Source organism: Triturus cristatus, chromosome 4_2 (assembly GCF_964204655.1).
Source record: "Triturus cristatus chromosome 4_2, aTriCri1.1, whole genome shotgun sequence".
Lineage (NCBI taxonomy): Eukaryota > Metazoa > Chordata > Amphibia > Caudata > Salamandridae > Triturus > Triturus cristatus.
Window position 1 is genome coordinate 56,130,432 of NC_140586.1, and position 25,334 is coordinate 56,155,765.

A 25,334-nucleotide genomic window follows, 5' to 3' on the forward strand; every position below is an offset into this window, starting at 1 on the left:
TCTCCAGGTAGCAACAATAGCCAACATGTGTTTCGTCAGATACGATGCGTCCGCATCTCTGACTTCATCAGGGCTAAAAGCAAATCAACAAAATATGTCTAAATTACACACAAAAAATATATATACACATAGTGTCACCTCCACCATGACACCCGTGTGTACAACAATCTTGTGCCAATACCTCAGTAATTGTGCAAACAGGAACAAGTGCAACAATAATTGCCATCTATATATCCTCATGAACAGAGGGAACTAATGAGTGAATCATAAAAAAAATATTTCCTTATATCATATTCTATACAACCAATAGGATATATATAACCTAACATCCAAAATAGTGCATAAAATCACAAAAGACACCTCATTAGTGATATACCACTACCAGTATTTTAATTGTTCCAGACAGCGTGCTCATCTTACTAATTATCTCTCTGTTTCCGGATGTAAATGCTGTTTGTAGAATGATTCTTGTGCAACCTACAATAAAGAATGTTGGCATCACATGGCTATATGAACTTAGTACCGGACACTCGTAATATCATGATACAATAATATGTCGTAACCATACCATTTACATACTAAAATCTTCCATCCAAGATGTTCAGATGGTCATAAAATCGTCAGTCCTGCAGATAAAACAAATTCGTAAGGCGAATTGATTGTGTGTACAAGCAGCTCCCCATATTCACTATTAAATCTATATTTGAATAAGAATATCCATATCTACACGTGACTCTACTTCAGGCATATCGTACCCAAAGATCTCAACTTGGCCATTGAACAACTTGAACTATTATTAATAACCAATGTCTAAGGACTCCATGTACATCCGCCATGTAGTATCTAGTGTTATATGTAAAATCCAGAGACAGAAACAAAACAGGTCCTTCAGCAACAAGACAGTTAATACACAATAACTATCTTGGCACCCTGTTCTCCGCTTCTCAAGTGCACTCCAATGTGCCATATGTAAGCCCCGCAGACGTGTCAAGCAGGCTTTAACACTCAAGCAGGAGTTGACACTGTGATATCCCAAAGCGATCCTCACAGCCCCCACCCTGCATATTTGGTGAGGTTCAGAGGAGTCATCTTTGCCCATTCAGGTCATTCTATTGTTTACTACTGTGAAGCATTTCACATCTTTTTCACACCTATTCAAATGCTAATCCCTGGCTGGCAGTAGAGGAAGAGCAAATGCAAGTGTAGCCACCAGTAACTTCAAGCAGGGAAAAAGTAACTTTCTAAAAGTTACTTTTCCTTAATATTTATTAAATATCAGACTTTCACATTGAATTCAGTTTTTAATAATGGTTGAAAATAGCTGTTTATTTTACCTGCTAGTCCGGTTCTGGAGATACAGTATTGGAATTTTAATCTGTACTCCGGTTTTCTGCACAGGGCAACTATATCCAGGGCCACTGGAATTATGCCGAATGTGAGGGCCCAATTATGCATCAGGGTTCATTAAATTATGCTGCAAGAAAAAATTAATTATGTTGCATAACGTAGCACATTTTGTGATAGTATAAATTCATTATTTTGTCATTTTAGCACTTGTTCACTCTGTCTGGGGATTGGTTCTTCCTCATTAGAACCAGTTTAACACCCACATATAGCAATAAGCAATAGAAAGGTGACCAGTCAACCTTTGCAAAGCACCTTCCATTGCGCAGCAACAAGCATTGCTGCATTTTTTGTAACTTTTGAACCGTTTGAGCTAGAAACAATTTTCTTTTGGTTAAAATGTGCAGATTATGCAGCAAATGATGGATTATCTGCCAGATGTGGCAAATATATAATTAGGTGAAAATTGCTGCGGCCACATAATTTCAGTGGCCGTGGCTATATCTGCCACAATAAAAATAGCTTCTGGGTGCTAGTCACTGAAAGGACATGTTAACATTAAAGATCTACATGTTCTACTTTTATATACCATGCACACTGCCTTGTAGAATGCAAGGTCTACGTAGGGGCGAATATTTAAACAGGATGTATTAACCTGTCAAAAGGTTTATTTTGATAGGCTGGATTGCAGTTTGTACACTGCTACAGCCAGGCGACTGCGGTACGCCTGAAGCCATGTTTTACATTGTCACTGTAGTGAATGACACCATAGGTGCTGCAGTCTAGTGACATTTAATTTACCAGCCAGGAGTACATTTTGTACCATATACTAGGGACCTATAGGTACATTAAATATACCAATTAGGAATATGCCAAACTGATCATGTTTAAACAGGCACAGTAACTTTACCATTGGTTAGCAGGGTTAAAGTGCACAGAGTGCACTTAGTAAGAATGGAGTAGATAGGAATGAGATAGATAGGAGTGGAGTAGATAGGAGTGGAGCTGGATAGAGTGGTGTGGGGTAGATTGGGTTAGGGTGGGGTACATTGGAGTGGAGTAAATTGGAGTGGGGCTGATTGGATGGGGTAGATTGGAGTGGAGTAGTTTGGGGTGGAGTGGGGCATGGTAGATTGGATTTGGATGAAGTGAGTTAGATTGGATTGGAGTGGGGTAGTTTTGGGTGGCACGTGGTAGATTGGAGTGAAGTAGGGTAGAGTGGAATGGAGTGTGGTAGATTGGGTAGACTGAAGTGCGGTAGAATGGGTGGATTGGAGTGGGGTGGACTGAAGTTGGATAGATTGGAGTGGAGTCGAAATTGGAGTGGAGTGAGATAGATTCTGGAAAAGTGAGAGGAATGGTGTAAATTAGGGTGGATTGGAATGCAATGGGGTAGATTGGAGTGTGGTAGATTGAAGAGGGATGATTGGAGTGAGGTAGATTGGAGTGGAGTGGGGTGGGGTAGACTGCAGTGGACTGGGGTACATTGGAGTGGAGTAGATAGGGGTAGATTGGAGTAGATTAGGTTGGAGTGGGGTAGGGTAGATTGGAGTAGGATGGAGTGGGGTAGACTTGGGTGGCATGTGGTAGATTGGAGTGAAGTAGAGTGGGGCAGATTGGGTAGAGTGGATGGGAAAGATAGGGGTGGAGTTGGTAGGTTAGGAGTGGAGTAGGGTAGATATGAGTGGAGTGTGGTAAACTGGAGTGGAGTACATTGAAGTGAAGTGGAGTGGGGTAGATTTGGCTAGAGTGTAGTGAGTGTGGTAGAGTGGAGTAGGATGTATTAGAGTGATTCGGGGTAGATTGGATGGATTGGAATGTGGTAGATTGGAATGGAGGGGGTGGAATGTGGTAGATTGGAGTGGGGTAGATTGAAGTGGAGTAGGTTAGAGGGGAGAGTTTTTGGATAGATTGCAGTGGAGTTTGGAGTGGAGTGGGGTAAATTGTACTGGGGTAGATTGGAATGGAGTGGGTTTGATTGGGGTACATTGGAGTGGGGTGGATTGGGGTAGATTGGAGTGGAGTGGGTAGACAGGCAGATTAAAGCAGAGTGGAGTAGATTGGAGTGGAGTGGGGTAGATTGTAGTGGGGTGGGATTGATTAGATTGTAGTGGAGTGGGGTATATTGGAGTGGAGTGGGGTAGATTGGGGTAGGGTGGAGTGGGTAGATTGTAGTGGAGTGGGGTAAGGGTGCAAGGGTGTCAAAAGGACACCCTGTTGCACCCCTGAAATTAATCTGTGCACAAATGTTGCGCACACACATGTCCCAAGGACATGTGTGTGTGTAACCTACAACTTTAAAAAATACACTTTAGTGCATTTTTCAAAGTTTTTGCAAATTACCATGAAGTTCAACTTCATGGTAATTTGTGCTCCCTAGTAGCGAAATCGCTACTTCAAAGTGGTTCCTGCATTGCATTTAAGGAATCGCAAAATGCGATTCCTTAAATGCAATCGCAATTAGAGAACGCAATTAATTGCGAATTCTCAAATTGTGAGGGCCATGACCCTTGATGCATCGCAAAAGCTAATTTTGCGCTCGCAAACGGCAGATTTTTTTTAATCGCACCGTTTGCGATCGCAAAAAGCTTTGATGCATGTGCCAGTTAGGGACCTGTGAAATAGCAGGAGCCCATATTAGCAGCACAGGCTGCCAATGAATCAATGAGATCCCAGTTAGTTCCCTCCTGTAAGGCCCTAGAAGCTGCTTTCCTGAACATGAAAGACTGTATGTGTGCTTCATCAGCACCCTGAGGTATAGCAGTTGAAGCCGTGGACTGGAGGTGTTTGTTCTCACACCTTATTTTTTCCAGACCTGTGTGTGTGATAAAGCACAATGCTGCTGGTGTTATCAGTCCTTCGCAATTTTTCGTTGGCGCTGGAATATAGTGAAGTGATCTGGAGTACCCTCTTCTGCTTGCAGTTTTGAGTTCCTAGGATACCTGACTAAATAGCAACACTCGTTACTCAAATCGTGTTTGTTGGAAACAATTTTGAATTCTCGGGATATCCTGGTAGTGAGGAATTCTACGTTCATAGGGGCATATCAACAAGGGCTTTATCTCTGCTTTTTTGGCTTTAAAAGCCAAAAAAGCAGAGATAAAACTAGCACCCTATCAACAACAGGGTGCTAACACGCAAATTTGCATGTTAGCACCCTTTTACTCTACGCTTCCCCTTAAATCTCTAATGAGATGCAAAGGGGGCGTTCCAGAGTAAAATAATAGGAGAAATGTCGCTAAGCAACATTTCTCCTATTATCAAGAATGTCGCTAACCCTGTTAGAGACAAAAAAAGCAGCGCTAACCGCGGTTAACGCTGCTTTTTTACGTCTGCTAATTTTCAGACTTAGCCATGATATCCTATGGGAGGAGGATATCATGGCTGAGTTTGTCTGTCCCTATCAACAAGGTAACGTGTGATTATCGCTGGGTTTCCAGCGATAATCTCACGTTAGCCTGTTAGCGTGTAGATTTTTATCGCTATTGAGATAAGCGTTGCTAATAGCACGCTATCTCAGCGATAAAAATTCACGCTAGCCGGCGATAATTATCCTCACGCTAAGAGCGCTGAGCGATAATTATCGCCGGTTGTTGTTGATATGCCCCTTAATTTGTCCGCAGTTCAGAATTCAGTAAGTGTGGTTTCAGCTAGTGGGCAAGGTATCCGTGTAGCACTCAGATCTGAGTTCCCATGTCATCCTATTAGTAAACACTTTTGAGATCCTGTTCTTTTTTTTATTACATCTAGCAATTATGAGTCCTTGGTATCCTAGTATCAACCAATTGTGTCTTTACAAGGAATCCTTGGAGATAGCAATTCTACGTTTCCAGACTAGTACTCAAGGTATTCTTGGAGCTAGTAATTCTGAGTTCTTAAGCATATGCCCTGGTAATTTTCAGATCTGAGTACATAAGATATCCCTGCACCTAACAATATGTTTCGAGTTATCACTGTAGCTAGTAATTCTGAATGCAAAACGTGTTCATGTTCGGAATTCATAAAATATCCTTGTAACTAGCAACTTTGGGCTTTCAATCCATCCTTGTAGCTAGCATTTTTATAAACCATCCTAATCCCATTTCAATGAGCATCCCAGCAACACAAAACCATAGTGTAACATCAGAGCATGACACATCTAAATATCCATCTACCAAGTAAGGATGACTTATTCATATGCAACGAACGGCTGTAACAATTTCAGACAAGCATAGTTCCAACTTATTCATGCAATTGGATATTTTTTATGGCTTGAGCTTTGGTAATCCATCCACTTTACCCCTATTTTCTGTGCTTTTTTGGTCTCGCCTAGGCAACGTGCATACGCTGCTCTAGGAGGGTCTTTAGCCATCGGTCTTCACTTTTCAAGCACTGCACTCGTGCTCGTGGCGGCATCCACCTTGCGGGAGTGAGCAGCGGCGCGGCCATGTTAATTACAAACATATGGCCGCTGCTCGCTTCCGCAAGGTGGTTGCCGCCACAAGCACGAGTGTGAATGCTTGAAAACGAGTACTCTAACTTTCGCGGCCGCGCTTGTGCGCTTGCTTTACTTGTTCACGTTTGTTTTGACACCATTAAGGTAGCTTGCCTCATGCCATCACGCCCCCAGTGCATGCCTTGGAAAAGCCTGTTTTTGTGCTCACACTGCCCCCTAGTGGCAGAGTTTGCTCCCTACATGTTCACTGCAGACAAGCACTCGCTGCTAGAAGGGGAAAATCAGATCTTCAGCTTCACGGTTTGTGTGCTGTCACCACCACCGGGACCTCTTGTAAAGCCGGGCCCCTGCTATGCACAGCTACGGGTCGGCCATGGGAGCACCTGTCACAGCGTAGGGCCACGCTGCTATGACGAGGGTTCCCAGTGCCTCACATGCATGTGGGTGCTTTACCCAAGTGGGCTGTGAACCCTTTTGCAGATGTGCTGAGGTAGTGAATTTGTATGTGGTTTATTTTAGAAAAGAGCTCCTTTAAAATGATCTGATTGTAATAACTTTAGACTGATCTCAAACGTGCCTGTAGATTTACATCTTAAGTGTGAGATGCTAATTTTCAGAAATTGTTCATACATTCCTTGGCACCTCGGCTGAGACTCCCAGGGACTGCGTAGTTTGAGACAATTTCAAATGGTGCTTTTTCTAAAGTTGGTGCCCTGAGTAGGCCTTCAAATCTCCGCGTGACCCCGGTTTCTACACTCTTTCCTCGTTCACCCGGTGAAGAAGAGCTGTCACTCCGGGTGAGCAGTAAAATGAGCTTTCATAGAGTGGGTTTCCAGCTTGTGTGTGAAGTGTCTGCATCGCGAGAGACCATGGAAGGTTTGACACATCCCCAGGACTTGCTGAGCAGCTCCGGGCGGCTTTGCTCTGGGGCAGACTTGGTGCCCAGAAGGTTTGGTGGAGGCAGACTCTCGTCCGCCAAAAGCCCCCCCCCTTTAAGGCTGCATTATTGCCTTCCCCTTACCACCACCCAGTCTACATTGTTCCACCACTGGCAGGCAGTCACGTGGCCGGCAGTCACGAGGCAGCACGAACCATGAAAAACATACAGTCAATGCAGATGTAACAGGCATCTGAAATGCCACCTTTCCATAATGTGGACATTCTTCATGTACTGAGCATGACTTTTGGTGCATTGTGAGTATGTCATCCATCGAGTTCACTGCCGCGGAGCTGCCGTTCGTGTTTGACTCCCCTTAGCTACTGGCATGTTGCAATGTCCCCTAGTCCACGTAGTATAACTGTTAGAAGTTTACATTTTTGTTGTGATCTTCACTTGTAATTGTGTGCCCATGACATCTGTGCATATTGCAATGTTTATGTGTAGTGTACTGCACAGTTATGTTCGTCACAAGAGGTCTGGTGTATGTTCCTTCCTCTAACTAACTAACTCACTAACTCTCTCACTGTCCCTCTCACTAACTCACTCTTTCACTAACTAACTTACTCTCTCACTAACTAACTAACTATCTCACTCCCTCTCACTAACTCTCTCACTATCTAACTCACTTTAAAAACACTAATTCTAACTATCTCTCTCACGGACTCTCTCTCTCCAAACTAACTCTCTAACTCTCTCTCTCTCTCTCAAGGACTCTCTCTCTCAATAACTAACTCTCTAATTCTCTCTCTCACTGAATAACTTTCTCACTAAGTCACTCACTCACTTACTAACTCTCTCACTGTCTCACTAACTAACTAACCAACTCTATCATTAACAAACTAACTAACTCACTAACTATCTCACTAACTGTTACACAGGTAGTATTTCCCAAGCTTCAGCCTCCTGTTATTTATGCCCCCCCATAACAAAAAAAAACATAAGCAAGCATTGGCACATGCAGAAACAAGTTGCAATGTCCCCTAGTCCACGTAGTATAACTGTTGTTAGAAGTTTACATTTTTGCTGTGATCTTCACTTGTAATTGTGTGCCCATGACATCTGTGCATATTGCAATGTTTATGTGTAGTGTACTGCACAGTTATGTTCGTCACAAGAGGTCTGGTGTATGTTCCTTCCTCTAACTAACTATCTCACTAACTCTCTCACTGTCTCTCTCACTAACTCACTCTTTCACTAACTAACTTACTCTCTCACTAACTAACTATCTCACTCCCTCTCACTAACTCTCTCACTATCTAACTCACTTTAAAAACACTAATTCTAACTATCTCTCTCACGGACTCTCTCTCTCCAAACTAACTCTCTAACTCTCTCTCTCTCTCAAGGACTCTCTCTCTCAATAACTAACTCTCATTCTCTCTCTCACTGAATAACTTTCTCACTAAGTCACTCACTCACTTACTAACTCTCTCACTGTCTCACTAACTAACTAACCAACTCTATCATTAACAAACTAACTAACTCGCTAACTATCTCACTAACTGTTACACAGGTAGTATTTCCCAAGCTTCAGCCTCCTGTTATTTATGCCCCCCCCCCCCATAACAACAAAAAAACATAAGCAAGCATTGGCACATGCAGAAACAAGTTGCCAGCATTTAAAGAACAAAATTAGATCAAGACATTATTTATAGGTAACACTTTTTTTAAATAGTCTTTCACTTGTACGTAATGCTTTCTTGGTCATATATAAGGTAACAAAAATTCTTTAAACACTTCTTTATTATAAGTTTGCAGCATTCTAGAAACTAATGTACAGCACAGCTTAAAACATAGGCAAAGTCAATATCTCTGGCTAAACACTTATAAGGTCCCAAAGGCGAGACCTATTGGCTATGCCAATGCTTGTTTGGACAGCCAGCGGCCTCATTGGCATTTTCCCAGGATTGTGCATGGGTGCTTTCATTTTTTCCATTTACTAAGGCAATGTGCTTCCACTGCCCACCACTGTTGGGCAGTATCCCTTTTAGCTATAACCAGACCTAGGCCACAAACTGTAACCTTTCAGGTCTAGGTCATCTAGAAGTGCTTGAAGGGGGTATGAAGATAATTGGACAGCCTACTACCACCGACAGGACTCCCACTATCGCCTCCACGAAACCTCTAAAAGCCCCACAGCTCCATTCTGTGTGAAGGAAGTCAACATCATCCTCCTGACACCCCAAACAAGTTGGGGAAGAGTCACTTCCCATGTGCTTGAACCTTTTCCTGGTGTAATATATGTAGTGACGGTAACTAAATTGTATGATCCTGGAGCGGGTGGAACTGGAGATTTCCAAATGGACCTTTAGGGCAGTCTACCATTCCCTGTCATCCATGGGACCGAGATTTGCTTCCCTAGCCCGGTAGCTGGCAAAGTGGGCGGGGTATGTACTACTATGGTTTATGCTCCGTTTCACAAGTCCATAACAACATAATTTCCAGTCCTCTAATAATCCTTTATCCTTGGTGGTCACCTACCGTCCCTCAACCAAGATCCCAAACAAATGTCTCTAAAACATAACTCAATTACTTTAAGTAGATGGGGCCAGCACTAATTGTCCAGTATCTTTCTCCGCTTTCCTACCTTTGCAGGAATTGCACCATGCACCCCTCCCATTGCGCACCTTGGGCAGAAAGTCACTTTAAACAAGTGCCGTTCATACCTATCTCAGATTACTATCCCGCCTGGCTCTCAGTTTCTTGTGCAAATCTCATTCCTCTGAGCTATGTGCCTAATTCTGTGCCTGTTGTACAGTCAGTGGCACCTCAACCGATATACCAAGACACCAAGCACCTGTCTGTTACTTTATATGTATGATGTAAAACTATATATATATACACATTCCTCGCTGATTACAACAACCATGTACATCATTGGTTGAGGTATATAGACAATGTTTTTATTGTATGGAAAGGTGATGAAAGGAGTGCCACTGATTTTATCAATAGGTTTAATAACAATACTTCTAATCTGAAATTTACATCGCAGATCAATAAACAATATGTGGAATTTGTAGACGTTAAAGTCTATATCAAAAACAGAAGCATAGCAACTACGCTACATAGAAAGGTGATGGCTGGAAATACGACAGTCCATGCCAGTAGCGCACACCCCAAACATTTGATAAAAAGCATTCCATTTGGGGAGTTATTGCGTCTAAAGAGGATCTGCAGCACTGATGAGGACTTCACTGTATGTAAACAACAGGCCCTCATTAGATTTAGAAGGAGAGGCTACAGTGAGTCCATTTTAATGGAAGCTTTGAATAAAATCAGTACAAGACCTAGGAACTCCCTTTTTTCTAACCCGAGCAATACTGAAAATCCTGAAACAGCAGAGAGTGTCCTGAGACTCATAACCTCATTTAATAGGCAGGAAAGAAAGATTCAGTCTATTATTAGGCGTAACTGGCCTATAATTTTGACTGATGGGGTACTATCCCCCAGCCTTCCCCCACAACCTACGATTACATTTAGATAAGGCCCGTCTATGACAACACAAATTGTCAAGACAAATCCTGAATTAGCTGCTGCTAAGATGTGGCTACAACCTAAGCAAGGGTTCACTAGGTGTTCCTCTTGCAGAGCATGTAGATTTGGAGAGAATACTACATCGTATCTGACTCCTTTTAGCCCAGAGAAAATTTTGATCAAAGGAAATTACAATTGTAAAACTGAGTTTGCAGTTTATGTTCTGACGTGCACCTGTGGCTTAAGATACGTGAGAAGCACCAAGCTCCAGGTGCACGTCAGAATTTTACAGCATCTAAGAGCCATTGTTAATAATGATCACACGTATCCGGTGGCTCGTCATTTTAAACAAATGCACAATAACAATCTCAGTTGTTTGAAATACTTTGTGGTGGCAGCTATTCCTAAACCCCGAAGAGGAGGAGATAGGGAAAGGATGTTGAGGAAATTAGAATCCACAATGATACTAGAATTAGATAGTAAAATACCTAATGGCCTCAACAACACGGAGGACCTTTACCATTTTCTTTAGTGTGTCGTATGGTAAATTTGACAGATATAAAGGAATGAACTTTTTTTTGTCCATACCTTTATGAACTGCATTAGTGTCCAGGCCGCTAAGAGTTTTTGATTTACCCTGTATTCTTAAAGTTTTTTTTAAGTAGGGTTTAAACTAAGATGCCTTTGTGGTTTTTAGATTTTCATGTAATAATGTGTTTTAGGATTTAGTAGCACAAGCAGTTTAAATAGGGTAAATTTGGATTACAATGGCACTTTATAGGCACTTGTCACTTTTTTGCATTATTTGCACGCTGGCATAGAGCACTATATCTCCACCTCTGCGCATTTAAGCAGTAAATTGTTGAAACAGGAGGAGTTATATTCATATAGGCATGACTTTGCACAACAAGATGTTTACATGAAATTTTTGCGAATTTTGCACAGTTAGGGCCATATGTAGGTAAATTACATTTACCGATTCTTAAATACCGAATTTTACCGATTCGGTATTTATGAATCGGTAAATGTAATGTAGGTAACAAAATACCGAATCGGTAAGTGTCGGTATTTTAGAATCGGTATTTACAGATTCGGTATTGGTAACTTGTTTCCCATTGATTCCTATGGGCCAGGAGGCCCATAGGAATCAATGGGAAGCCAGTTACCATTACCGATTCGGTAAATACCGATTCGGTAATGGGGGGAGCACAATCAAGGGTGGCAGGGTGTCACAGTGACACCCTGTTGCACCCCTGATTCCTGCATGTGTGCACATGTGGCACACATACATACCCTAAGGGCATGTATGTCTGCCACATTGCACACTTCTAAGGGCCAAATAATGCTTTTACTAAGACATTCGTCATTTACCACCAACTTTCAGTCGGTGGTAAATAACGAATCCACACTACACCCACACACTCCCCGTACATCTCATTTCAGGATTCGGTATTTAACGAATCGGTAAAATTACCGATTCGGTAATTTTACCGATTCGGTAAATTACCGAATCCTGAAATGATCCCCCTACATAGCAAAAGCCTAAATACCGGTCGGTAACGGTATATTTACCGAAAATCGGCCGTTACCGACTGGTATTAGGCTTCCTACATATGGCCCTTAATTAGCTTTATATTTTTAGTATCTTCGAATTTGGATTCATATATTTATATATGTAACATTTTTCGTATTTACTATGTATTAATTATGCATTTAGCCTAATTCGAATTTTTAACTGTGACACGCTTTATTTAAACATCTATTAATATGAAATATTAACTTCCCAACTTTTGAAATATAATTTTTATATGGGTTGTGACATTTAAAGTGTTTTGCAATGCATTTATGCAGAAATATGTTATTGTTGGCATATTTTATGAGGACTATGTGTGCTGACCGTGCGAGTTAGGAAAACAGACTTTTCTTTGCAAGAAAAAGCAGTGCCTGTATGTTGTTTATGTCCATTAATCACGTGGTGGAAATACAATGACACTTTTATAAATTTAAAATGGCGAACAAATTTCAAACTGACATGTGAGCAAGGGCACAAGGTGTCCGAAACACGTCAGGCTTAAGGATTGCAATAAAATAACATTTGCCTCAGATTGCTGGGTTCGAGTCTCTGTTTGCCGGATGGAAATGCGGAGAATTTAAGTTGTTTCTGCATATATATATATATATATATATATATATATATATATATATATATATATATAGAGAGAGAGAGAGAGAGAGAGAGAGAGAGAGAGAGAGAGCGAGAGAGAGAGAGAGAGAGAGAGAGAGAGAGAGAGATTTATTAAAAATTATACTGCTGAGAGTATAGTACCATAACTGATGGCCATGCATTGACTTTGTCTAGTGCATGGGTACTCACAAACATTTGCCCAGGGCCCACAAAGTACGGTCTGTGGTGTGACCGAGGGCTGCACTGCTGCCATCAGGGTGGCGGTAGGGCTTCTGGGTGAGTCAGGGATTTGTAAGGAGTTCTAAAAAAATTGTAAATAAACGGGCAAGCATTTATTTGCAGGGTAATAAATGCTTGCCTGTTTATTTTACATTTGTTTCTGAATATCCTCAGCAACTAAACAGCAGCTTGTGCTGCTGTTCACCAAGGGGGTCGCATGTAAAGGTCAAGAGGGCGGTACTTTGAGTATCACAGGTCAATTGTAACATGTGATGCCTCTAAAACGGCTATTAATTTTGAAATAAGTTCCTAGTGAACCACTGTTCTTGAGAAATTGTATATACACCCAGGTTACTATTGGGCTTATTGCGCAGCTATTGTATTGTTCACATAGTACATACTATGGGAACAGATGCATGTCTGTGGCAGGAACGCGAAGCGGCATAGTGTGGTGGTGGAGGGAAGAACATTTTACATCAGATGAGAGGCAGTTAAAATGTCTAGAAAACTATTGCATTTATCTGTTTAACAAAAGAAAATAGTGGTGGATTCTGTATGGTTTGGGGCAAGAGAAGCTCGTTGCTGGTACAAAGCACAAATTGATTACAGGCCAAGGGTGAAGTACCGAACTACGAGTAACAAAGATAACAATTAAGGAATAGGGCCTATTAAGAGTTTATTAATTATTTTTTGGCTCATAACTCTTGAATATTCCTTGTACGTAGCTTTCCTGATTTCTCTCAGGGGTCATTTTGTAGAGCGTTCTCCATGAGCTCCACTGTCATTTAGCTGCTTCTTCAACTTATAGCCCAGCCTTGGTTAGTAATCTCTCTCGGCCAGCGCCTATCTTCCCTGCTGTGCTGTTTTTCTTGCGTAAGAGGAGAGTTGGTCTGCTCATCTAAATCAGGGTTCTCGTAAGTCGGTCCTTGATGGCCGGATCCATGCCAGATTTTTAGCATATCCTTATCTAGATAAATGTAGTTATCTTAAAAATCTGGCATAGATCCAGCCCTCCAGGACCGCATTTGGAAAACCCTGATCTAAATCACTCCTTCTTGTTCTTTGGTTTAACACTGTGAGTTGATGAAATTCTGAGTTTTGTATTTGCTCTCCAGCAGATGTGGACTTTGGATCCAGCACTGACCAGAATTCAATCTTGTTTTTTGTGAATACAAAGTGTTGTTGAATTCACAAGAGCTACATTGTCTTTTTTTTTGTAACATATTTTTATTGACATTTTCAAATTTTTAATACCGTACATCATTCAAGTCCGTCCAATAATTATGGCATAAAGTACAGTATGCGGTATCACACATCATCTGTAGAACCTGCCGTAGAATCGGTAGAAAGATGATGTGATCAAGTACGAGACAATGTGTGTACCCTAGGGGTTCGGATGGATAATATGTCACTTGAACTGGGGTGTAACACAGGTGTAAACTAGGGGAAGGGCATGGAAGTTCACCTCCGGACCTCGTAACCGAGTGCACGGGCTGAAGAGCTAGATTGTCTTAGCCACTCTTCCACATGAAGGGTGCTGGTGGTACCTCTGATACAACTGGGCATCAATCAGGAGTAGCCATGAGTAGCAATTGCTGCGACCACTAGCTCGTCTTTTGATTCCCCTGGCACTGTCCTTGCTACCTTCGATCTCAAGGGTCCCAAGGGTGGCAGCACAAACAGAAGGGAAAGGGAGCTGAAAGAAACCTGTTCGCTCACTGTATTGTCCTCGCCTTGCCCACTTCCACACCTCAGCAGCAAAAAGGAGGTGCTTGATGAACCAAACGTTGGGCAGTGGGTCACCCACACAATCTCATTCTGGATCAAATGTTGCACGAGGTTGCTTTCCATTTCAGTAATTCAACGTTCATGGCACCAGTTCTGAAGGACTTCACTATATTTCTTTATATCATTAGGAATCTATATGGTCCACTCTGCATTTGGTTCCTGTCAGACTCCTCAGCTCCTCAGGATCGGAACGATGCTCATTATGGTCCACCTCTCGATAGCTTCAAGTCTGAGGGCTATTATAGCGCAGATCAGTGAAGCGATTGAGCGAGGGAAGGAAAGGGAGGGGACAGCAGGGAAGGAGACCTGTAAAGACACAAAGACAACACCGTTATCATTCACTGCTCCCCCCACCACTCTGCCCCCTGACCGTGTGTTTGTAACTCAAAGTTTGAAGAGTAACCACCTGTAAAAGAAAATAGGGATAGGTGTGGTTCCTCGGGTTTCAGGCCACGTGCTTCACCCCCAAACCGGAGGTCCGCAAGACAAGTCCTTGTCTCAATTAAGAATACACACACGCACCACTACAATGAAGAAGACAGTATTGGTGTCAGTCCAGCGCTAAGCTCGGAGTATTCTCACTAGACCTAACCCCTCCTCTCAGTTAAACATACCCAATTGTTATTAGTTAGAGCGTCGCAGAGGTTGCATGAGTTCTTCTCGACTCAACCACAATCCCCTGCTAGGGAAACATAATCATAAAAGCTCAATGTAGATCTCAATTTATCTGAGATTGAACAGTTTCACTCGTACAGGTAAACAAAGTTCCAAACTTTAACATAGGTAGTTGTGGTTCACTTCTGGCAAACAATCCGTGTTTTACCCCACACGGCTCTATATGTTTTCTATTAAGTACTTCTATGCCCAGGCACAGGGAGTTCTGCCATGCACCGGTATTCCTGCTACTCGCATGAGCCTACATACGTGTGGCTCTCCAACGAGGAGGAACACCAGGTGATGACCACTCACGCAATGCCCTGTAAACCATCCTGCTATGGTGTGCTTTACTAGGTTCCTGGCATCAGGAATAAGTCTTTCATTGTCAGAATCAATATGGGCACAACAGGAACTTAAGCGGTGCACTGCACCCTTACCGTGCCAACACGCGTTCTCCACAGGTATTCTGAGCCGGTTATCTCTCACCAGGACCTTACCAACATGATGCGCTACAGCGTAGCGTCTCCCCAAGGCTCCTATGGCCTCCGGACCGGATCACGAAGGGAGGACTGGGACCGAACGAAGGACGCGTAGCGAAACCTCCGCATACAAGGGGGGCGCTAGGTGGCGCCGTGCAAGATGGCCGCACACTTGTGAGGCTCCTGCCGTCCGGCGCGCCGATCCGATAATTATCCTGCCCCACGGCGATTTTAGCGACCTGCCTGCAAGAGCTGCGTGCCCTGACACCGTCCAAGAACCTGGCGGCCACTTTCTAGCGGCCGGGAGGGCTCCGGTTACCGAGGAGGAGCGGCTGCCACGGAGCGGCTGCGGCGAAAAAGTTACGGAGGAAGTGCGGCCCGGCCACTGATCTACGGGAGCCCGCGGCTTCCCACGAGGCGTGCGGGCCACTGGGACTGAGGGCGCCACACTTTGAACTCCTGGTTGAGGACGGCTGGTGGACGCGACCTGGGGGGCCCAGAACGCTGGCAGGTGCTGCTGGAAGGTGCGAGGCGGAGGTGCCCTCGGTCCGCGCTGGGCTGGGCGCGCATCGCTGGAGATCGGGTGAGTGCAGCCGCCACTGTCGGGCGCAGGAGGTCCCAAAGGTGCCGACGGCGGGAGCGAGGGACGCACGCTGCCTCGGGGTGAGCCTGCCGAGCCTTGCCCACTGCTCCCCCCTGCTTACTGTGGGTCTGGTGCGAGATTTTCAGGGAGCCTCCTGGGCGCAGCGGGAGAGAGAGGAGTACGCCACGACCTGCTCCGGAGCCTCTCTCCCAGTGCCTTCCTCTATAGCCGCATGAGCGATAGCGCAGAGGCGCAGGATCGGCCGCACTAGGCGTAGAAGATTGAGCTCCGGAACCCTTTCTCGGAGGACTGGGAGTGATCACTTTCATTGAGGCCACTGGGCAGAGTACAAGCGGAGAACTGTAAATACACTGCCGCCCATCGCCAGTACTGCGACACTTAGCGACTACGACCACGCAGGGCCGGGAGGCCCTTAAGGCGGCCCCCCCTCTGTGCTTCCTCTGACCCCGAGAGCGTGGGGACGGTGCACCGGCGCTACGAGCACGAGATTGGCCCTGGGGTGGAGGCGGATTGGTGCCTTGGAAGGTCTGGGGCGATTGAGGCCGCAATTGGTATCTGTCCGCGCGGCGCTTGATACTGCCCCCCTGGCAGCGCTTGGTGATGGGGAAGGCCGATGGTCGACAGTCTCGCCTCACCTTCGAGGCGAAGAAGACGGGCCGCGCTCCTCCGGCCGAGAGGGTGGAGATGGCCGCGCCGGACCTAGCTGCTGGGTCTGCGGAGGGCGCGGGGGAGCTGACACCGCTCCTCCGGGAGGTCAGGCAGGGTTTTGCCACCATGGTGGAGAAAATGGATGGCATGTCTACCCGGATGGACGCCATCGTACAAAAGCTTGACAAGCATGAAGATCGCATCTGCGAGACGGAGCGTCGTATTTCAGATACAGAGGATACCACCGCTCGGGTCTCGGCACAGGTTGCACAAATGGACAAACTTCTAAAACTCATTGCAGCCAAGAACGAGGACTTGGAAGCGAGGAGTTGGCGCAATAACATCCGCGTTCTTGGACTACCAGAGTCCACCAACACGGGCCGCTTAGAGGATTATGTGGAGAGGATGTTGATTGCAACCGTGGGGACGGAACAGCTCTCTTCCCAGTTCATCGTGGAGCGAGCTCATCGGTCCCTGGGCCCCCGCCCTCCGCCGGGGAGTACGCCTCGCCCCATTATTGCCAGACTCCTTAATTACAGAGACCGAGACACAATATTGCGAGTGGCGCGAAGTAAGCAGCAGCTCCACTACGAGGGGGTTTCCTTCTCTATCTATCCAGACTTCACGGCTGCAGTGCAGGAGGATAGGCGCAAATTCATGGCGGTGAAAAATAAGCTGCGTCAAGCTCAAGTGGACTACGCCTTGCTGTACCCGGCGCGCCTCCGGGTCACCCATCAGGGCAAGCAGAGTTTCTTTACTAACCCGCAGCGGGTGGAAGACTTCCTTAAGCAGCTCAGGCGCTCCGGGGGCTGCCCGGATTCGCTGCCCGCCTCGGACAGGCCAGCCTCCCCAGTCTGATAGATACCGCAGCCAAGGGTGCTCTGACCCAGAGACAGTGAGCAAAGTGGCCGAGATGGAGTGGCGGAATGCTAGTGAACTTTGCAACGCTTGTCTTTACTACTTTACTGATATGAGGGGCTTGGAAAGGCCCGCGCCAGTGGGCACGGCACTTGGAACTGCGCCGGACACCCACTCCTGACCCGCATAGGGCTTGCCCCTCTATCCATCAGCGGGTTCAGGGGGAGGGGAGACCCGGTTCGCCACCTGGAGAGCACACCCCAGCGGGTAGCACCCATTGACACTCTTTTGTATGGGTACACCTAACGGTATTGAAGTTGTTCGTTGTTTTGCGGGAGGGGGGAGGGACTGGGGATTCTGGCAAGTTGGGGCTGCTTCAGTGGGAGGTGGGAGGGACGTTCACGGGGGTTCAGTATGCAGACAGCAATTGTGGAGTGACAGCGGAGGTGTGCAGGGGCTCAACATGCAGGACTGGTATGTGTTACTTTGCGACGCCAATGACTCGGGAGGGTGATGATGTGATTAACATAATGACATGGAATGTGCGGGGATTGGGGGACCCGAGGAAACGCAGGAAGATTTTGGCATACCTAGATAGACAGAAGATTCATGTGGCGCTGTTGCAGGAGACCCATCTAGACCCAGGGGTGGCTAGCACGTTCGCATGCAAATGGGCAGTGCATCGGATGTTCTCCTCCTACTCCTCCTACGTCCGCGGGGTGGCGATCCTTTTTAAGAAACAGCTGCGCTGCGAGATAGCGGGCACACTCTCAGACCCTCAGGGCCGCTATGTGATCACCTGGGGCAGGTTGGGGGAGGACTCTATCACGATAGCTAATTGTTATGGTCCGAATGCTGATAGTCCAGACTTTTTTCATGATGTATGGGGTAAGATAATGGCGATTGGTTCTGCGCACATAATATGGGGAGGAGATTTCAATGTTGCCTTCAGACCAGCTCAGGATCGCTCTCACCCAATGCCGCACCACTACACTAAATCCAGGGAGGCGCTGTCCGGCATACTCGAGGAAGAGGGGTTGGTAGATGGGTGGCGATATTCACATCCCTTGGGGAGGGAGGGCTCGCATTTCACATCTCATTTAGGCAGCTGGGCGAGAATTGACTATTGTTTGCTATCCCGAGGACTGGCCTCGGGTATCCGTGAAACCTCGCACTTGGCCAGGACGTACTCGGACCATTGCCCGGTGAAGCTATCGCTTACTCTGCCAGGATATGCTGCTCCTAGACCACGCTGGCGATTGCAGCCCACTGTGCTGCTCGATGCCGTGTTTCAGACGGAGCTCGGGGAGGAGATACTAGATTTCTTCGCGCGGAATAAGGATTCGGTCAGCAGCGTAGAGGTGATATGGGAGGCCTTTAAAGTGACGATACGCGGCTATTGTCTCTCCAAGAGCTGTGGAGTGCTTAAAGATATACAGCGCACTCTCAGCCGCCTGGAGCAAGAACTGAAAGAGTTGGAGGGCCAGATGTGTCAGGGACAGGTGGAGGCAGCGCGCGGTGCATTCCGGGAAACGCTCACTAAATACGAGGCCGAAGCGCAACGCGAGCTAAAGTTTCGTGGGAAGTATTGGGTGGCCCGCAGATACGGGGAGGGAGAGCGTCCGGGGAAGGTCCTCGTGGAGGTGACGCGCCCTCCTCGCTTTGGTACCCACATACTGGAAGTGTGTAGCTCGGATGGCGCGGTTCACAGGGATTCACGCGCTATACTCGACACATTTGTAGACCACTACCGCACACTCTACACGTCTCAAAGATCGGGGACACTTGAGATGGATGATTTCTTGGGAGATGTGGCCTTGGGATGGTTGGGGGATACACAGCGGGAGTTTTTGTGTCATCCGTTCGAGCTCGATGAGGTGCGAGAGGCGATCATGCAGCTGCAAAATGGGAAGGCGCCGGGTTCCGATGGATTACCGGCAGAGTTTTATAAGAGTTACATTGATGTGATGGCACCGGTCCTCCGGGAGGTGTATGCGGAATCCCTGGAGGTGGGCGTGCTGCCGCCGTCGATGAGGGAGGCGGTGGTCACCTCGTTACTGAAGCCCGGTAAGGCCCCGGACTCATGTGACTCTTATAGGCCACTCTCGCTAATTAATTGTGATGCCAAGATACTGGCTAAGGTGCTAGCGAATCGCCTTACGTTATTGATGGACAAGCTTGTCCTGCCGGACCAAGCGGGGTTCGTGCCAGGGAGGTCTACCTCCCATAATCTCCGGACGCTCTTCTCCCTGGTGCAAATGGTGGATCAGGAGTTCCCACTTGCCGCTGTGTTCCTTGATGCTACAAAGGCGTTTGACTCAGTGGAGTGGGACTACTTATTCGGAGTCCTTCGACGGATGGGCTTCCCTCAGCTGTTTCTATCCTGGTTGCATTTGCTGTATAATCAGCCGACGGCCCGAGTGCTTATCAATGGGCACCTATCCCCACAGATGCAGATCTCGAGGGGTACCCAACAGGGATGCCCGCTGTCACCCCTGCTATTCGCGCTGGCCGTGGAACCATTGGCTGCTAGGCTCCGACAGGTACACAATGACAAAGCGTTCCGCTGCAGCTTGCGGCAGATACTGGTCTCGCTTTATGCGGATGACATCACATTATATATTAGGGACCCGCAAGACAATATTAACCCCATATTGCGGGAGTTTATCCGATTTGGGCGACTCTCTGGAGTGGGCATCAACTGGGGGAAATCTATGGTGTTCCCGCTCACTGCGGCGGTGACCCCCTTCCCACTCGATTTCCCGCTGGAGTGGTGCCAGGAGGATTGCCGGTACCTGGGAATTCAAGAAACCCGAGACAGGGACGAGATTATTAGGGCGAATTACGGCACGGCTGTGGAACGGCTCAAGGCCAATGTCACGAGGTGGATTGCGCTGCCATTATCACTGGCGGGCCGCGTATCGCTCATTAAAATGAAGGTACTCCCGCAGTTTCTATACCTCTTCCTCAACATTCTCTATTACCCGGGACGGGTTTTTTTCGCCAGGCTGCGTTCGGAACTTATACGATTGGTATGGGGTGGCAAGCAGTCGCGTCTGAAATGGTCTATCCTTACCAGGCCGTATGCTCAGGGAGGATTCGATGTTCCAGACCTCGAATTATACTATTTATGTGCTCAGGCACATTATGCCTACTATTGGATGCGCCCCCCGCGGTATATGCCGCAGATAGCAGTAGAGGCCTGGCTGGCCGACCCTATCCCCCTCGCTGGCCTAATACATGGATATAAGGAAGCGCCTGTTGTGGCGCCCACCACGATCACTGGTACGGTGGTGGCGTGGTGACGTCTGATGGCCCTCATGGGAACTTCGTTTCTATACTCCCCCAGATTGCCGCTCACGTATCATCCGAGCCTAACATTGCTACAGGAGAAGGGGTTTCGAGACCTCTGCGCCAGAGCGGGGGTCGCGACTTGGGGGGACCTCTTCCGAGACGGGACCTTCCGCACCGCTGAAAACTTTTTGCAGGGCACGACGGGCACGCCGCTCGATGTATTTCTTTACGTGCGGCTGCGACAGGGTATGCGATCATTGCTTCCCTCTTTTCCTTGTGAGCCAGAGTGTTTTGCACTGTTACATCTGCTTTTGGGCGCGACGGATGCATTTGGTGTCCAGATTATATGCCTCCGTGCGCGAGCGAGACACGGGAGAGTGCAACTCGTCCCGGATCCGCTGGGAGGAGGAGCTGGGGAGCGACCTCACGGATGAACAGTGGCTATACTGCTGTCGCCAGACGGCACAAATATCGGCTAGCAGTAGGTTCCGGGTCATACATTTTAAATTCCTGCACCAGATTTACTATACACCGGTCAGGAAGCTACGCTTTGGACTGGCTGACGATGACCGCTGCGGGAGAATGGCCAGTTGGGGGCGGGATTCCTGCATCTTGCCTGGAACTGTGCTGCGGTGCGAGGCTATTGGGAGCAGGTGTTCACAGCGCTTGGGAGTATGATTGGGACTCCGCTAGAAGGGGACCCGCTGCTTGCGCTATTGGGGCATACGGCTCATATCCCTCCAGCCTATAAAAAATACGTTGCCATCGCAATGCTCCTGGCGAAGCGAAGAGTGGCCTGCAGATGGGGTAGGGGCCGGGCTCCGAAATTCAAGGAGTGGCTGGCGGACATGACGTTTTGTCAGGAGCAGAGCACCACTTACGCTGAGCTATTGCCACGAGCCTCACGGCCCAGGGATGTGTGGGGACCTTTGGTGGGATACCTCCTGGCGCGGGGTCCCATAGGGGGTGCCCCTGAGCTGGGGGCGGCGGGAACTGCCACTGAGAAGTGAGTGTTGCGACTGTCTCTGCTTGCGGTGTGGCTGTGCACTACTGTCTGGTAGGGTTTGAGCGGGCTCCACGGAGGTTCGAACGGAGACGGGGCCTGGTACATGGAGGGGTCCTGCATGCATTGCGTAGATGGGATTTCTGTTCTCATTTTGCTGGGTCTATTTACTCATTCGTCTGTCTCTTTCCTGCTGTTGCCTCTGCCTGAATATTGTATGGGTCCCGCATGGGCATGGGTTGAGTTCACTACCTGATTAGACTTTGTACTGTATACCTCCTGTAGACATTGATTCTTTGACATTGCTGGTACTGTAACTTGGTTTGTTAAGTAACTGTTCAAAAAACCACAAATAAAGTTTAAAAAAAAACAAAAAAAAAACCTCCACATACAAAATAATCGGCAATGCCGCCAGGGCGGAAGTGCTCTAAGAAGCCTTCCGCGACTGCACGCGCATGCCTAGTTGCCGCTAACGCTCATGGGACATGTAGTCCCCGAGCGGTTCGCGCTTTACCGGGAAATAATCAGGCCGCGTCGCATATAATCTGCAAACACTCGGACCGGGCAGCGCGATCCTGACAGTACACCCCCTTTATGTGGATTCCTGTTGTATGTTTGGCAGTGGATGTTGCCTGTGGTACGCGGCAAGCAACCGTGGAGCGTGTATAGCGCTTGCTGGTTCCCAGGAATTATCCTCCGGCCCATACCCCTTCCAAGCTACCAGATACCATCTATTCTTGCCTCGTGTCTTGGTGTCCAGAATTTTTGATAATTCATATTCCCTCTCATCGTTTACCCATATGGGGTTTGGTTTCTTCTTAATGGGTGTGACAGAGGGTTTCAGGAGTGATACATGGAATACAGGATGTATACACAAAGAAGATGGTAGGGCTAGTTTCACTGCCACAGGGTTCAGAATTCTAAGGACTTTATAAGGTCCGATAAATTTAGGATTGAATATGGAATGTTTTTTGAAGTGGATATTCTTTGTGGATAACCATACTATGGGCCTCATGTAGGTAGCCAAATACCGGTCGGTAACGGCCGATTTTCGGTAATTATACCGTTACCGACCGGTATTTAGGCTTTTGGTATGTAGGGGGACAATTTCTGTATTCGGAATTTACCGAATCGGTAAAATTACCGATTCGGTAATTTTACCGATTCGGTAAATTCCGAATACAGAAATGAGATGTAGGGGGAGTGTGTGGGTGATGTTTGGAGTCGGTATTTACCACCAACTGATAGTTGGTGGTAAATGAAGAATGGATGTGGAAATGCATTTCAAAGCGCCTACAAGTGTGCAATGTGGCAGACATACATGCCCTTAGGGCATGTATGTGTGCCACATGTGCACACATGGCCGTTTCAGGGGTGCAACAGGGTGTCATTGTGACACCCTGCCACCCTTGCATGTGTTCCCCCCATTACCGAATCGGTATTTACCGATTCGGTAATGAGGCATACCTTTCCATCAATGGGAAGGTATGCCTCATTACGGAATCGGTAAATACCGATTCGGTAATTACCGAATTTTAACGAATCGGTAATAATTACCGACTCATTACCTACATAGCATTTACCACTTCATAAATACCGAATCGGTATGATTCGGTATTTATGAAGTGGTAAATGCAAGCCCACCTACATAAGGCCCTATATCTCCTATTCTATAAACCGGGCCTGCTCTACGATGCTTGTCTGCCCCCTGCTTGTATTTCGTTTTTGCTATTTGTAGCTGGGTCTGGGTTCTTTTTAAAGTGTCTTGAATGTGCTTAACCCTGTTGCGTACCTCTGGTATGTTTTTCCCCACACCTGGCTGTAGAAAGGGAAGGAACCTGGGGTGAAACCCATATGTTTTGTAAAAAGGGGTGGTTTTTGTGGAGCTATGTATGGCGCTGTTATAAGCCACTTCCACCACCCATAAGCGGTCCACCCAGGCTTCTGTCGTGGAATCTACGTAGCACCTCAGATATTGTTTAAGTGTTTGATTGACCCTTGCGGTCTGCCCGTCTGTTTGGGGTTGGAAGCTTGTGGACAGAGCTACCTGAATCTGCAGGGCAGAACACCATACCTTCCAGAATCGCGCAGTGAACTGAGTTCCCCTATCTGACACGATTCGATGTGGTAGGCCGTGTAGTCTGACTACGTGAAGTAGCAACAGTTTTGCTAGTTGTCCTGCTGTGGGTACGTGATGACAAGCAATGAAATGCCCCATTTTTGTGAGGTAATCGACTACTACCATAACCGTGTCATAGCCCTGGTCTTTGGGAAGTCCTGTGATACAGTTGATAGAAATGTGCTTCCAGGGAAGTGAGGGTGTGGGTAAGGGTTGAAGCAACCCTTGTTGTTTAGTGTGATCTGTCCATTGAGCTATGTCCTTACGAACACTAGGCCACCAGAACTGTCGACCAATTCGCTCCAGGGTCTTGTACACCCCGTTGTGCCCAGCACTTGGTATGTCATGGCACCAATTGAACACCTGCTTCTGTAAAGCCTTCGTGGGTATCAACATCATATGTCTTTTCATAAAGATGCCTTGTCTCTCTTTCCACTCTTGGTGTAATCTTAACCACGTTCTCCATGTGCATGTCCGACTTCCTTTTACTACTTTCTGTAAAAAGTCGCTGGTTTGTATGGCACAAACCACCTTTTGGGGAGGGATGATGGCATGTTCCACTTGTTCTTCCTCCTCTCGGATTGATTCCTGTCTGGTGAGCGCATCCGCTTTCTTGTTTTCTTTACCCGGTCTGAAGGTCACCACAAAATCATATTCTTCAAAGTAGAGCATCCAACGCAGCTGCCTTGGCGTTAGATGTCTGGCAGAGCGCATAAACTGTAGATTCCTATGGTCGGTGTACACCGTCACCCTTTCCTTGGCACCTAACAAAAAGTGTCGCCACTCGGTAAACGCTGTTTTGATCGCCAGCAGCTCCTTCTCTGCAATGGTGTAGTTTTTCTCAGCCTCGTTCAATTTCTGCGACATAAATGCTATGGGATGCAGTTGCCCCGTGGTGTTGTTTCTTTGGGACAAGACCGCCCCGATGGCCACCTCGGAGGCGTCGGCTTCTACTATGTAGGGTTTTTCGGGATTGGGATGAGCCAATACCGGAGCAGTTACAAAGGCAGTTTTTAGGTCATCAAAGGCCAGTTGGGCTTCTTTGGACCATCGAAACGTAGTCCCCTTCCTCAACAACTTGGTTATGGGAGTTACTGTCTTAGAAAACTGGTTGATGAACCGCCTGTAAAAATTGACGAATCCCACAAAGCATTGTAAGTCGCGGACATTCTGTGGCTCCGGCGAGTCCTTTACCGCTTGTACCTTTCTTTCTGCCATCACCTGCCCCCTTGGTGTAAGCATGACTCCTAAGAATTCGACGACATCCACGTGAAACTCGCACTTGCT

General features: G+C 46.9%; 1 long non-coding RNA gene across 1 annotated transcript; it reads right to left on the reverse strand.

Annotated features, from left to right (window-relative positions):
- Positions 1–395: 395 nt before the first annotated feature.
- Positions 396–15,606, reverse strand: LOC146832959 (uncharacterized). Its single transcript, XR_014960186.1, has 4 exons — positions 15,480–15,606; positions 1,335–1,474; positions 569–626; positions 396–477 (listed from the first exon to the last, which is right to left on the reverse strand). It is a non-coding gene; the product is annotated as an uncharacterized LOC146832959 (long non-coding RNA).
- Positions 15,607–25,334: the final 9,728 nt, after the last annotated feature.